Genomic DNA, 17,191 nt, shown 5'->3' with positions numbered 1-17,191 from the left:
GGCACAACACTAGGTTGTGGCAGGCGGCATGAAAAGGGCTGTCCCAGATTATGCCCAAGCATAAGAGACTGGTCATAGTGAGGCATGTTGCCCCCCCCACCCCCAGCTTTGGCCCATATTGCGCACTCCAAATAATTACACAGGAGCCATGTCTCACTCAACATCCCTTTATTTTTTCCTCGTCTTGACTGCCCTTCCTCCTCCACTGCTCCTCCCCTCCCTCTTCCCACTTCCTCCCGCTGTCTTTTGGCTTCTTCTCCTTAAAGGGCTCTGCCCTTATTCACTCACAACAAGGCACTAGTTTGCTGTCACTGAATGTAGGTCCAGAGGAAGCTTGGGCGTGAGAGGCTTCCTGCTAGACCCAAATGCTTAAGTCAGATTTGAAGCAGAAGCACAGCATGCGCACTGCTGAATACCTTTATACTTCCCGGCTGCTGAGTGGCCAGATGTTTTGACAGCATGTTGGCCTGTGCTGTATTATGGTTATTTATTTATCCACATTTTGTAGGCCTACTGACAGAAACATTTTTTAAAGATGTTTGAAGTGGATTATTTTTAGACATTGTTATTGCTGATGGCACTGTATTCATGGACAGAAATATTTTCCTAACATTCATGTTGTGTTACATAGTTAGACCTTTTGGGGGACATCTTTCTTGCATGTGGTATCCTATGTTTATAGTATGTTATAGGTAGAAGGAGAGGTCACAGTCACACATCAGTTAACTTACGTGTATTAAACTGAATGGACCAAACTACCTCCTGCCTTGCCTATGCTTTGGTTGGGTTCCTCCCCCAGCCCTCGCCTGTGGTCTATTAATACTCCTCTGCTTTTTCTGCTTGCTGTGACAGTCACAGGAGGAGGTCACTGCAGCTTAATTGCAACCTGCGGTGCTTATAGGGCTCATTTTATAACTCAGCTAGTCCTATTTTGGGATGACGAAGCTCAACTGGTCCCAGGTAATTATTTGTATATTGGGACTTGTTGTTCTGCATTTATCCTAGAAAAACAGAAAAACTATAAAAGAATACAAACCAGAGTTGATGTGCTACACAGAATGTTGTCAAAGGTCCTAAATTATGGCACTGGCATGAGCCGTCTGAACATTTTGCTAATCCTAAACTGGTCCACAGGCCTTTTTCCATAGTGTGCGTGCTGCTCTTTAGGTTGCCAGAAAGAGAACCCTTGTTGCCCTGGGTAAGTAACCATGTCCAGTTAGCTTTGGGAGTCCAAAGATAATGATGACAACGACAATGGTGGAGGCAGCTTTTGGTGCCAATGGGGATGGATAATAGGGCGGCAGCGGGAAGCTGCGGGCTGCACTGGGCACCAGGAGGGATCAAGGAGGGGAAGGGGAGGGCACCTCACTGCCCCTCCCTGGCTTCACCACTGGACAACAAGAATACAAACTCCTATCTGAAACTCTGAGGAGCACCAGGCTTATCTGATCTTTGGGACCACCTTCTGTACCACCTGGATACTGAACCTCCAGCTTCAGCTACCGGACAACTGCACCATAAGACAACTTTTGTCTCAGATTTAGCAATATCATTGAGGACTCTGAAACCTTCCATTCTTTAGGGAGACCTTTTTTCCTCACAGGAACATTGGTTCTGAACTGGAGAATGTCTCTGCAGATGGCGACCTTGGACTTTCAAAATGATCTCCAAACATTTGGACAGCTCGTTGTTGATTTTTAATAGCCACGTGTGCTTTCCTATTGTGCTTACACCCCTGCATAGACTTCAATCAGTGTTGTTTGTTGGCTCTAGAAGAAACACTGACTTTTGGTCATCCTAACCTGTGCAACCTTGGTGCACAGATGCTTCAGTTGACCCTTTTTATTTGTATTTATTACTTGTATGGCGCCAAACAAGGCAAGCCCAGAGTCATCAGAACGCTCAAAATGACAAACAAACAGACTGGCTTGGTCCCAAACTGAAGAATTAAACTCTGCATTTTGCAAAATTACCTACCTGTAATTCTGCTTTACTGTTTTTTCATGCACAGCAAAAATAAAGATATATGTAAAATGTATTGCTTCCAAATTCGGTGATATGTTGTTACGAAGTGTTTACTGCACCTTTAACCACCCTGCTTGCCTCCCGGAGAGAGCTGCCATGGCTGCTTCACCTCATATATCATTAGGAGAGTCAGGTGGTCTTGAGAGTAACCCCATTGCCTCGTGGTGGGGTTATTTGTCTCACACACTGAACACATGGGCAGAGGGAAATCCCCTAGATATCTGGTGGCAAAGGTTGGATGTTAGTAAAGGAGAAAATGGCTCGGTCAACCCCTATGGCTGCCCCTAAGAACTCCACATATTAGAGCAGAGTAACTAAGCAGCCATAAATATTGAAATAAGTGAGCAAGAACGGAAAATCTAAAGAGCATGTTTAGTCCTGCTACACTTCCATACACTGCAACAATATACCCACAAACATTGAACAGATACCCTTCCGCTGGATCTTCAGAAACAAACTGAAGGCTCTACTCTTAAAGGAGCTTCATAATGCCTGATCAGTGCACTTTCTGAAAACAACATGCCCTTACTTACCTCTTCCCTCTCCCTCAGCTAGGCTGTGTAGACATCCTTTACGTGTACAGTGCTCTGTTGCTCTCTAAAGTTGCCCTCTACAAACCACCCACTTACAGACTTGTGTGTGTGCACCCAATCATGTGTCACTGCATTATTGATCAATTCATCCCCCACTATCTAGGGTTGTGTAATAATGTTGTCAGTATGCCTTCATCTATGGTGTTACATGGTTCTAAAAATAACCATCTGTCAACATTCTACCACTGGAGCTCAGTCCATGTCAGGCAGTCTTTATGCTTTTCCAACAAGGAAGTGGTTCAGGATCTCTAATGTTCAAGTGTAGATGTCATGGGTTCCTCTGGAACACTGGGCCTCATTACAAGTGTGGGAATCCAGAAACAAGGGTGCCAATAAGCTCAGCCGCACCTTTGTTTCCAGGCCGCCACACTACGAGTCGGCCTGATGGGGCCATGTGCCTAACAGGTCTGACCCTAGTGGGTGCAGCGGCCCCGGTAGGCAGATTCATCACAGAAGCACCAGCACCGTTAGCAACAGTGCTGGTGCTTCCTTCTCCCCACTCCCACAGAGTCCTATGGGAATGGGGACTTTCAAAATCCAATGCATGACTTTCCATGCCGCCCGGACTTGTATTGTCCTGGTGGCACCGGGAAGACAGGCGTCAGATTCAGTGTTACAGGGTTGACGGCAACCCGCCGGTGGCACCAGCAGGTTACCACCAACCTCATAACGAGGCCCAGTCACTGTGTCTAGATAGATGAAGCTTAGGCTGACCTAATTTGATAAGTATTTATTTTATGGTGCATTGGCTCTGATCTTTTAAATAGTGAAATCCAAAATAGTTTTCACAACCTTTACTTACAGGAAGTTGAGTTTATCAAACATCTCATTTTTATTGGTGCATATTGTGTTCCATGAATTTAGCCTTAGTTTATTTACATGCAAACCACCTGTTGCATAATTACATTTATTCAAATAAACAGTCCTTAATTATTGAGAACATCAGGATTTGTACCGTATAACCATCAGCGGAGCTCGTAACATAGGAAGAAGGGGATTATGATCACTAAATCCTGTCACATTTAGGAGTGGCACACTTGTTACATATCTGTAAATCTGTCAACTGATCCATAGCAACCCATCCCACCATTTTGTTCTCCAACTACATTGACCTTTCACATGGTGCACTGATGATCCCCTAATAAGGATGAGACCAGGTATGTACATGTCCTAACAACTTTCAAAATGTCTGTCTTGGGTTGATAAAGCTATGTATAAAGTAACACTGCTGTCTGAGGTAAAGTCAATTTCCTGAAGAAAAATGATTGTGATTGGGCTAATTTACATTCCCACAATGCCTTGCTGATGTGGCTCAGAACTGGAGGTGAACTTACAGTAAAGGTTACAAGGTGGCTTTGTGACTTTGCACAAATGCACTATCCTAGTTTCACATTTTAAACAGTAAATGCTTGCCAGGTCCAGAGTTGGCCTCCAGGTTTGGTAATTGCCTGATTTACTATTGCTGACTTGTGTCCCATGGGAAAATGTACATAATAATAATAATTTAGCACTACAAACTCTCAGGTAGCTAAGCGCTGCTTATTATTCCACACAGTGGCCCTCATTAGGACCCTGGCGGAGGACCATGGTGCAATTTGCACCATGGTCCATGGCGCTAAGCTGCCAACTCCGCCAAGGTGGCTGGCGGACTTACCGCCCCATGCCGACCTTGGCGGGGCGGTAAGTCCCCAATCCCCATTTTACCCTTCCCCATTCCCATTCTTGCCCCATAGGGTATAATGGGAGTGGGGAAGGCGTTAATTACGCCACCGTAAATTACGGTGGCGTAATTAACAACAAGTCCCGTAGCGCCATGGATTTTTCCGCCTGCAAAAAGCAGGCGTAAAAATCATCCATGGCGCTACGGGAACTCGTAGTCTGGCGGAGAGGTACGCCATGCACTACGCCGGCGTAAAACCCTCTCCGCCAGGGTCCTAATGAGGGCCAGTGTGTGGTGCTCATTTATCGACCTCGGAAGAATGAAAGGTTGAGTTTAGCCCTGCCAGGATTCGAACTTGCACCAGCAGGCGCGTACAGATGTCAACACAAGCACTATCCTCCTCGCTGTGCTATCGGACTAGCTACATAGTCCAGCGTCGAAAAACCAGCAAAATTTAACATGGTGGCTTGCACACTTCTGGTGCCCATCATACAACCAAACATGATCTGCTTTTTATCTTCCCATCCATGTTGAAGCTGCATCACATACTATGCAGAATTCCTAAAATGTCTACAATATGTCTCCTTCTACAATCCAGGATCATGGTCCACCTTAATGGATCCACACACATTCAAGTGATCGCAAGTATTGCTATTCCTGTCTACACCTCCCCCAGCCAAATGTCTGTTTCTCTTGTATCTATACACTTTCACATCCCCGTACCATCTCTCAACTCCTTTTCTTCTGCAGATAAAGGCATGGTTACCCAGGGAGATTGGGGGGGACCAATAGACCAACTTCCAGAAAAGACAATCCAGGAGCTCAAACACTCCTACAGTGGTGATTTGGGGCAGTAAAAGATTTGTATACCAAAAATTAACATAGCCCTTGTAGCATTATAAGATTCGTGCATGGCTCATTTGTTACCTATGAAGAGGCCTTGCTGGCATAAGTGACTTACACATTCATAATCATTGTGAACTGGGACCTGGTTATTGGAAAATGTATGTATGTGAACATTCATTTGTTCTTGTCTGAAAAATATCTGTGATTTAGTATCCCTCTAATTTGAACAAATTGCATTTATATTTTTCCTGTACCACTAATAACAGATAAAAGGAATTGCAATTTTGATTCCTTTTCACTGATTTATGTTGTATCTTCTTCCAACAAAATAAAACAAAACATAGAACGGTATTTGTACCCTCTGTTAATTAGACTGATACATTCCACACGCACGCCTATATCATGCTTTTGTGTCCCTCTGCCCTCCATATTGGTGAAAGACCATGTTCAAATGTGCAATCTGTGCAAATACCCCTCTCCTGACTCTCACCCACAAGCATTTGCAGCGCCTCCTCTCACCTGCATTGGCTGTTTGGAGGGTCACTAGACCCGGACCAACAGCCACTGAGGTCCCAGAGACAGGAGCAGTAGCAAAAGCCTGCAGAAACAAAGTAAGTAAGGCCCTGCAGGATCAGGGCACCCAGCCCTCTTTGTGCCCCTCTACTTGCCACATTGGTGGAACAAAACCTTTTTTCAAAAGCGCAATCCATGCCACACTCCCCTCTCCTGAATCCCACCCACCAGCCTTCGTAACACCTTCCCTCACCACCCTCCCTCCTCACCTTAGATTGGCTGTTGTGAGGGTCACTAGACCCGGAATAACAGCCTTGACAAAGTTCCCTATGGCAGCCTTGATCAGGCAGCTGGAGAAGGGCTCTGCAAAAGGGTAATTTCCCTGTTTGCCTGTTTTCCTAGAGCCCAGCACTGTGCTGCAGCCCTCACTGTTCACCGACCCAGAGGACATGAACAAAAGGTTAGAGTTGATGCAACATACTCACAAAAGTGTGGATCCATCATTTGTTCAGCAGATGGAAATCTACTGTTTGATTCACTCTATTGTGAAGTCTTGCCACCTGGAACTTGTGCAATTTTTAACTCTGCCACTTTGATTGTTGCTAGTGTGATGTTTTACCACATCTGAGTTTTGCTATTGTCAGATTTACACCTTTTGAGTTCCTCTGTTTGTTAACTATGTTCACTTTGATTCCTGCCACTGTGGGGTCTCATCACATTTGAATTTTGGTGTTGCTTGATTTTTCACCACATTTTCATTTAGCTTCTTTGGGGGTTTGCCACATCTGAATCTTGCTACAGTGAGATATTACCACATTTGAATGTTTCTACTACTGAGGTTTGTCCACACCTGGATTCTACTACTACCGGGTTTCACCACACTTCTATTTTGCTACTGTGAGATTTAACCACATTTGAATCTTTCTACTGTGAGATTGCACCACATTTGAATGTGGCCACTGCTGATGTTTCTCCACATCTGAATTTTGCTACTATGAGCGTTCACCACATTTGTGTTTTGCTACCTGGAGGTTTCATCACATTTGACTATTGCTACTGTGGGATTTTGCCAAATTTGAATACTATCACTTTGAGGTTTCACCAAATCTGAATTGTGTGATCATGAGGATTCACCACACTCGATGTTGCTAATGTGAGGCTTCATCACATTTGAATTTGTACTGAGAGGTTATGTCACATTGAATTTTGCTACTGCTGGGGCTTTCACCACATCTGAATCTTGCTAATGTGTTTTTTTTACCAGACTTGAATTCTGCTACTGTGGGGATTCCCCACATTTGAATTTGCCACTGTGGGGTTTTTACCACATTTGAATGTGCTACTGCTGAGCTTTGTCCACACCTGAATTTTGCTACTACTGGGTTTTAATCACATTTCTATTTTGCTGCTGTGAGATTTAACCACATTTGAATCTTGCTACTGTCCGATTGCACCACAGTTGAATCTGGCTACTGCTGATGTTTCTCCTCATCTGAATTTTGCTACTGTGAGCTTTCGCCACATTTGTGTTATGCTGCCTGGAGGTTTCACCATATTTGAATCTTGCTACTGTGAGATCTTGCCAAATTTGAAAACTATCACTGTGAGGTTTCACCAAATCTGAATTTTGTGCTTGTGAGATTTTACCACACTTGATTTTGCTAATGTGAGGCTTCATCACATTTGAATTTGCTACTGCGAGGTTCTGCCACATTTGAATGTTGCTGCTGCTGGAGCTTTCACCACATCTGAATCTTGCTAATATGGGGCTTCCCCACATTTTAATCTGTTGCTACTGTGAGGTTTCGCCACATCTGAATCTTGCTACTGTGAGATTTTGACACATTTGAATGTTCTACTGTTGAGGATTTGAACACATTTGAATTTTACGACTGATGAGGTTTCTCCACATCTGAATCTTGCTACTGTGAGATAACACCGCATATGAATTTGCCACTGTGGGGTTTTCACCACATTTTAATTTTGCTACTGCTAAGATTTGTTCACACCTGAATGTTGCTACTACAGGATTTCACCACATTTCTATTTGGCTACTCTAAGGTTTTGCCACATTTGAATGTTGCACTTTGATATTGCAACACATTTAAATTTGGCTACTGCTGAAGTTTCTCCACATCTGTATTTTGCTACTGTGAGCTTTCGTCACATTTGTCTTTTGCTGCTTGGATGTTTCACCACATTTAAATCTTGATACAGCAAGATTTTCTCCAAATTTGAATACTAGCACTGTGGGTTTCCCCCACATCTGAATTTTGTGATTGTGAGGTTTCATCACATTTGATTTGCTAGTGTGGGGTTCCGCCACATTTGAATGTTGCTACTGCTGGGGCTTTCACCACATCTGAATCTTGCTAATGTGGGCTTTTTACCGCACTTGAATTTTGCTTCTGTTGGGTTTTACCATATCTGAGTTTTGCTGCTAAGCAGTTTTAACACATTTAAATCTTTCTACTTTGAGTTTTCAGCACATTTGAGCTTTGCTACCATGAGGTTTCGCCACATTCAAACTTTGCTACCGCTAGGGTATTCACCACACCTGAATTTTGCTACTACAAGGTTTCCCTGCATTAGGACTTTGCAACTGTAAGATTTCACCAGATTGGAAATGTGATACTGTGAGGCTTCATCCCAGTTGAATACTATCACTGTGAAGTTGCACCACATCTGAATTTTGCGACTGTGAGGCTTCTTCTCCATGGTTGAATTGTACTGCTGTGAGATTTGCACCACTTTGGGTTCTGCTGTCTTTGAATCTTGTCCACTTGGAATCCTGCCTCTGTGCGGTTTCAACACATTTGAATCTTGCTACTAATGGGGTTTCACCAAATATTGCCACTGTGGGGTTTGCCAACATTTGAATTTTACTACTGTAAGGTCTCATCACATTTGACCATTGCTACTGTGAGGTTTCATCACATTAGAATGTTGCTACTGTGAGGTTTCACCACCTCTGAATTTGCTACTAGAGGGTCTCAACACATTTGAACACTGCCACTCTGAGGATTCACCAAATTTGAATTTTGCCACTGTGGTGTTTCACCACATTTGCATTTTGCCACTGTGAGGTTCAATGCATTTGAATTTTGCCACTGAAAGCTTTCATCACATTTGAATTTCACCACCTGGAACTCTGCTGTTCTGAATGTTGCCTCATTGAATTCTGTCACTGTGCAGCTTAACCACTTTGAGCTCCAGTCTCCTGAGGACTCACCACTTTGAATTTTGCTACTGTGACTTTTTGAGCTTATGGCCCTTGGAAGGTGCATTTTTTTGTTGGATGGGATTACACCACAATAATTCTGAGTCCAAATAACTGCACAAACTCAAGAAGATGGCAAATTACTGTTTTATTAACAATGATCTAAAACAGGGAGGTTAAAATGAACATCAACAGACATACGCTCAGTCTCTCAATAATTTCTACAACAAAGACACATACATATACTGCATTATGCATCACAGTGATGTCATACTATGTGGCAATAGTGAAAAACCTATCAAGGGTGGGGTTGGTTAAGGGAAAAATCAAGATATACAATCATATAGGAGCTAGGATTGTTATTGGCTGTCCGTTATCAGGTTGACAACATATGCCTACCTCTTCAAACATGTAATTTAAGAAAGAATAGTTACACCGTGTTTCATTGGTCTTCTAATCTATAAGGTCTTTCATTATATGGACTAATACAATTTGTTGGCACGCTTGTGCCATGTCTGGAACATTCAGTTCATTTAGCAGCACATAAACCAAGAACCAGGAGCAGGGAGATAGCACATGAAGCTACCATACCACCAAATTAGCCCGGCATCTCTCATCAACCATGCCTTCTGCCATGAAAAATTGTCTTTACTCTTGGCCTTGCAGAGGATTCTCATCCTGCGGATGCACAGGAGTGAGGGCACTCGCTATCGTGTCTGGAACTCCAAGTTCAAACTCTATTTTCACCCTTGGCTCATGTGACAAGAGACCAGGATTTGGTCCATTCTCCAGCTTTTAAATGCTTTAAACAAATTGAATTGGCATCCTTTGCATTCTTTCTTGCACCTTAACGTGAGAGGACTCATCCACCACACACTCGTTCTTCCTCAGAGTAAATACCTGAACTCGATTTCTAGGATCTTAACTTCAGGCCAGACAGCCTCGCCACGCAGCTCCACTAGCCTGCTATTCTACTGTGACATATCTTCACGTTCATTCTTAATGATTCCCTGGCTTACTATTTCATGATACCAATGTCCAGTTTGTATACAATGGCGGCTTTGCCTGCATTCTATTCACTACTCGTAGCTAGCCTATATAATGACTTTATCTACCTTGCATTTCAGAATCTGTACATTTATTGAACTTCTGTTTTTGCAGCACCTGTAATCTTTTTCCACTTTGATAGTTCACTCAATTCTGTACTTCATCATTTGTCCTCTAGGATCCATACATTATCTTCATTCAGTATCTCGGTTTATTGTGCACACTTTCTTATGACGTCATCAGTTCATTTTCATAGCTCTTTGTCATATCCCTTCAGGTATTTCCTCCTGTAGGTGGTCATCAACTAGAGGGTACATTCAATAAGGTTGTCTCAATGGATATCTCCTTCCAAGTACTTGCTGCAGTATTGGCACAATAGCTAGTGTCAGACAAGTCACAGTCTCATGTCTCAGTACAAAGGATGTAGGGGGTGGGATCTCCTGTGGATGTATACATGTGCTCCTCTACAGTTTCACCACTTTTAACCTGTCCTCTGTCAGATCTTCACTACTCGTTGAACTTTAATAATGTGTGATTTTCACCATCTTTAGAAAGTTTGCAACGGCGTGGTGTCACCATTTTGAACTTTCTGTTTTGAATCTTGCCACTTTCAATTTTGCTACTGTGAAGTCTCACAACAGGGATATTTGCTACGTCTGCGGTTTCCATCACCTTAATTTGCTACTGTGAGACACCACCTCTTGGAAAAATATGTGCTGCCTTTAACTTTCTACTGCTTGAAGTTAGCAACTTTTTGAAATACCCACTCAAAAAAAAATATACGGGCTTGGTTTGTACTACTTCTGAACTTCAGCCACTCCAATATCGGCTCTGCCTTGTTCCAGCTGCACTAAAATGTGCCATTTGGAACTCCAACTGCTAAAACCATTCTAAAACTACACTGATTCAATTCTGCTGCTCCTAAACCTAACCACCTTAAAACTCCACCTACACGATTCCTACACAGCTTGAATCTCTTCATTCTAAACTCCTACTATCTGATCCGAATTACTTACTGGCAGTCTCCGTTTCTGCTATTTTGAAATTAGCTGCTTCAAACTGTCCTGACTTGTTTCCGACTGCCCTCAACATTTTGGTTATTCTGAACGCTTGCTACATCGAACTGCTGCACTCTGAATACCCAATCCTACTTCACTGCTCTGAATTTCAATGATCAGAACTCTACTGCTCTCAAACATAACCACATTGAATCTTCCCATCTAATAGTTGCCACTTTGAACCTTGACATCTGCTTTTCCTACCTCAAAACTAAGTAGTTCTGAATGCTAAAACTCTCCGAACCTACCCCAAAACCCACTTCTTTGTGTACACCAGCCAAAACCTCAACACCCTGACCCGGATACTTACTTGAACCATCCACCCTGAATGTTGTGACTTTGAAGTCTAATCACCTGAATTCCCTCTACCAAACCACACCCAGACCGAAATTTCTAGACCCCAATGAAAAAAAGTACTCCAACTATGAGACAACCTCCACAAGGTGTCTTCAGCTGCTGGAAGCGCCACCAAAATATTGACTATTTCAATTCCTCACCACCAACAATCTCCAAGAATCTCCACGAAACTCCCCACCATAAAAATAACCACACCTACTACACCGGCAGTGGAGTAACTTTGCTGAAAAAGTTAGGGGGGACATGACATCTGAAGAAAAGGTGCCCCAGCCAAATAAATGGGGACAAAATGTTGTGCCATGAAAGTTGGGGTGGACAAACACCCCTGTCCCCCCATAAATGATGCCCATGTACACCGGAAAACAAACAACCCATGACAAAGGACTCCAGTAATATTAGAGTGGACCACACCAGACCATCGAACGACACACCACAACACACAGAGTCTGGCAACATTAGAAACAGTTTCAGAAAGACACAGATAAGAACCAGAGTTAAGAAAGAATCCCTAACTGCACACATCCCTTACATAACCAGAGATTGGAAAAAGGGCCACACGGTCAGCCAAACACCCCAATACAATGAATCAGAACAGAGAAACCCTTCATGCAACTTAATGGAACTCCTCATCGAAGGGACAGATTATTTAACTGTGTATCAAGCAAAAAATAGGCACACACAAGAGACAGCTGAAAATGAACTATCTCCGCCCTCAATCGAAACACGAGAAAACAAGCCAACTCGCACACACTATACTGCAACCTACTCAATGATTGATCCTTGGCAAAGCACAAAACAGAATTTGCAACCTCTTCAGTGAAGGCGGCACGGAAGCTGTCATTGTCTATGAAACATGGCTATCGGACAACTACAAAGTAATCGTCCACAACACATACATGAAAACTACAAACTAATACATTCTAAGAGAGAAAACAGAAGAGGAGGAATCGCACTTGCACACAAAAATCATATCTGCTCAATGTCCCTCCCCTCAACTGACATAGAATCACTCCTAATCAATCTCAAGCTCAACAATCAATCCATCCTACTGTTCCTTCTGAGCTACATACCACCCACCTACAACTGCAACTTCGCTACTAATCTCACTGATGCCATAGCCCACCTCCCTACAAACCGTGACAACATAACTGTTCTAGAGGATTTCAACATTTGTTTCGAAAGATAATGAAACCACAACAAACTCCCTAGGCTGGCTAATGGAACTTCCTTCAATTCAAACACATATGAAACAGTCCCACCGATGTAGTTGGACACACTCTAGACACAATCTTCTGCAGAGATGGACTCTCATCTGCTGCCCCACCGATATCAATCATATGGAGCGACCATCATATGTTCCCGTTCACTGTCAAAATCCTGAGCAACATGTTGTCCACAAACATAAATCTGCTGGTGAAAAACAAAAGAAACTGGAAAAGTCCTAACCTGGAAACTGTAACCGGCATTTTGAAATGTACCAAATCCAACACCTCCCAACTAAATAGAATGACACCATAATAAGTGGAAGAGAAGCTCCACATGCTAGAACCCTAAAACCTCTTCAAACCCACTCCAAATAAAATCGCAGCAAAATGGTTCAAAGAAGAACTGAAGGAACTCAAGAAGAACGATGGAGGACACACTGCAACCAATTTGACAAAACAAACTACCAATGACACATTTCAATATACAAATCGGCAGTCCTGAAAGTCAAATAAGCAAGAATCCAATCTGCAACAAACCAATAAAAACGTTTTTTAATAATCATCAAGGATATAAAGAAACCCAACTTCTTGCAACAACTGCGTCGTACTATTGCAAACTCTATGTGACAATATCACAACCCATCCAAGAGCAAAAATAGAAGCAATACAACGGACAATTGATGCAGGCTGCAGTACCACACACACCCTCCCAGAAACTAGCACTCCATCAAGCACCACAACACTCTTGTGATTCGAACTTATAAGCAAGGAACATTTTGATAGCCTAACAAAAGACACTAACATCACCAGATATCCAAGTGACCCATGCCCACTGGGTATCTGCAAAAAAAAAAATCTCAGCCACTAAACACTAGGCTTTTACTTCCAATTACAAATGAATCTATCTCTAAATACAAGAATTGTACTAAAATCATTCAAATTAGCATACAGCAAACCCCTCCTAAAAGATGAGACAAGGAATATAGAAGACCTTACTAACTGCAGACGTATATCAAATCTACCATACCCAGTCAAAATTCAAGAAATCCACGTCTACAAAGAACTACTCAATCATGTAGTAAACAACTTACTTCTTGACCAATCCCAAATTGGCTACAGACTCATGCGAGGAACCGAATCAGCACTTCTCTGCATATGGGATGACGTAAAAATAAATTACGCAGGTAACAGCACCAAATTGTCCCTCATGCTACTGGACACATTAGCTGCCTTTGACACAATCAAGAATACAACACTATCGAAGAGACCTGAGGAATGTGGCATTAAAATCTGTGTTCTACAATGACTGAAATCTTCTCCTCACTGACCGAACTGAAAGAACACAACTACTGCCGTTTACATCAAACACCAAAAATATCACGTGTGTCGTTTCCCAAGGATTAAGCCTCTCCCCGCTTCTCATCAATCCATGACCCCCTTAATGAAACTCATCCAAATACAAAACCTGACAGCCCACAACAAAGCTGACACCCAACTCATCTTCAAGATAACTTCTCAGTGAGACCCTGACAACACCCTCTACAAATACTTTACCGACATAAAGACCTGGATGACAAACAACAATTTAGTGAAAAAAAACACCAAAAACATGCTAACCACTCACGCCTCTGTAATAATGCTACAGACCCAATACCTGCAGACAACAAGCAACTCAGGAACTGGATGCTACCCTTCCTGACACAAGCCCTGTGCACAAAACAAAGCACACCTAGAAAGCTCACATGCACAGACACCAGTTTCTCCTGATTCTGCACCCATCAATAGATGAGCATAATCTCTATACTATACCTCTCTGTCTCATTAACCAACCTTACCCACTTTTCTTGCAGCCCCACATGAGCTGCAGACAACAAGCAACTCAGGAACTGGATGCTACCCTTCCTGACACAAGCCCTGTGCACAAAACAAAGCACACCTAGAAAGCTCACATGCACAGACACCAGTTTCTCCTGATTCTGCACCCATCAATAGATGAGCATAATCTCTATACTATACCTCTCTGTCTCATTAACCAACCTTACCCACTTTTCTTGCAGCCCCACATGAGCACCTGCAGACCATCCAAATGGCACTGGTGCGGGGTATAAATAAGCATAATATAACATAACGTACCTATTTGTTTGCTGAGGATTAGAATAACATGTATTGAATGCTTCAGCTCTGTGCAAAACTGATAAAGAGTTAGGGTTTGGCAAACATTTACATTCATTGGTTGAAAACCATCACCAGAACTAAGAATCTGATGACTAGTAAGGTCAAACACCTAGCAGATTAGATGACCCCCATCTGCTATTAACTGTAAATAGATCACTACACCATAATGAGCAATACATGCACTATGCCGTATATCAAAAAGCTCACCATGTAGGTGTTCTACATCACAAATGCATTAAATAGTATGTCTCTCTTTTAAACATTGCTCTCATGAGCATCTTTTGGTTTATCTTTTTAAAGATTTCGGGATCAAGCTCTAATTAGAATGCTGCCTTTGCGTCTCATATCATTTATATTGACACATATAGCACCAATCCCATATTCATATTCATTAATTTCAAATACAGTAAAGCTTCTGTCAGTGTGCTCAGTAGACTATGAGCCTCATTACAAGTATGGCAGTGCTGTAAAAAAAAAGGCGACAACGGAGTGGAAATTCATTTACAGCTGCATTACCACACCGCCAAACTACAAGTTCAGTGGTGAAGTGGAGGATTTACCTCCAGCAAAAAGCTGGAGGTAAATCTGCCACTTTACTGCTGAAAATCTGCAAAATCAACAGAATTACTGCCTGCGGTAATTCCACCGAAATCCCCATGGAGTTCTATGGACTCCAATAAATGGGGACTACGACCGCCTATAAATCTGACGGATTAAGTGGCAGTAACGGTAATTCCGGTTGGTGGGATTCCATCACATTTACTGCAGGAATACCGTCAAACTCGTATTGAGGCCCATATGTGCTGAACCTATAGTAAAGTAATGGCATGCAGTAGCTTACCATATACTATCATGCCATTTAAGACATCCTGTTGTTTGCCAAAGATACTTTGATAAAGGCGTCCCAAGCAAGACCAATCTCCTCATTATGGCTGAGGAGTAACAGTTTAAATCCCAACAACAAAATCTCCAACCCAGATTTTCCTCTGCCATCATTACGGCTCCTATGCAAACTCAAATCTGGACCTCAACATTCTACATCCACACTCCCTTCGACTGCACATCTTGTGAATGCCAGCAGTCAAGCTGCTTGGATTTAATTATCTCACCAGGATAGAATGCAGCTGTCACTTAATGAGCAGGGGGGGGGGGGTGATATGACATGACAGGTAGTGACTGTTTTTGTCTGATGAGAGAATCACATTCTATGTTAGATATTGCATTAACACAATACACTCATAATCCGACTAAGCAATTTTTTCCTAAAACTTCACAGTCTCTCTTCTTCTTCCTGTCTCTCATTATTTCACTTTGGGATTCATTTGGTGGTGTTGTTGGTGACCAAGAATCTCATGTATCCTCCCCCCCGCACCGCCATCAGCTTCCGCCCACTCCCAGTACTTACCTTTTGGCACCCACTGGCCTGTGCTGTCTCACAGGCCAACACTTGTTATTGGTAGTTGACCAATCTCATCAACAGATCTCTGCCAGGTACTTTACAATGGCTTACAACATACTTCCTAGGATTCCCTCAGTGGAACTCCTAGCATTTACCCACTCAACTCGTCCCTTCTCCCTCTCTGCATTTGCACGTTCTGAATGCTCACAAGGCCTAGCAAGACCACCTCCTTCTTTCTCTTCATTGTTAGTATGTTTTCCTTTCTCTCCCATGTTCCCTCCCTGCTGCCCTGTGGGCACTATGAAACAAAATTATACTGTTTATGTATAGGCGCTTACGAATACACAATAAAATAAATGAATGCATAAATAAATAAATAAATAAATAAATAAATAAATAAATAAATAAATAAAGATAGATGTCCTTGAATTACTTTTGGGAACTTTGCTTAATATATACTGATTGTCCACGGGTTTCACTGGTATTTAGGTGGGTGTTACCGTATCTGTACATTTGCCAACATGGAAAGACCACAGTGAGAGAAATGTGTTGGTATCTATGCCTCATTATGAGCATCCTCAATGCTGCATCCTGATGCCTCTGCAGCTAGTTGAAGAGATATTATGGGAGGATCAGCAGCGATGCAAGAAGGCGTTTGCTAGAGGACGGTGCACTTGGACACCCGTTCTTTTCGAGCTCCAACACATATCCGTGTGATGAGTTAAAGGGAAATAGGTGCACTTCCACCACTCGACCAGATATAGAAACATTCAAGTTGGACTTCAGTAATGAGATATTACGTTATGGTTTTAGCCCTGAGGAAGGAGCAAGTCTCCGAAATGCATAGGCAATGTTAACCATACGTATTTGACAGTCTACTTGGATGGTGTTAAGTCTAACATGTATATGGATTGATGACATAATCAATTATACCTATACCTATACATAAAATTAAAGTTGTGAAGTAACAGTTTACATATGGAATTCTGATTGACTCTACAAGAAGATTGAGTAAAATTCAGTTCTCAGAACACAAGCGTGAGCACCAGTCTTAGCTGGATGGTTTATCCAGCTTCTTTCTTTCTTCTTCGAA

This window comes from Ambystoma mexicanum, chromosome 10, assembly GCF_040938575.1.
Source record: "Ambystoma mexicanum isolate Mex_15411 chromosome 10, UKY_AmexF1_1, whole genome shotgun sequence".
In the NCBI taxonomy this organism is placed as follows: domain Eukaryota; kingdom Metazoa; phylum Chordata; class Amphibia; order Caudata; family Ambystomatidae; genus Ambystoma; species Ambystoma mexicanum.
The sequence above is the reverse complement of the archived record's forward strand: the minus strand, read 5'-3'. Positions refer to the sequence as shown.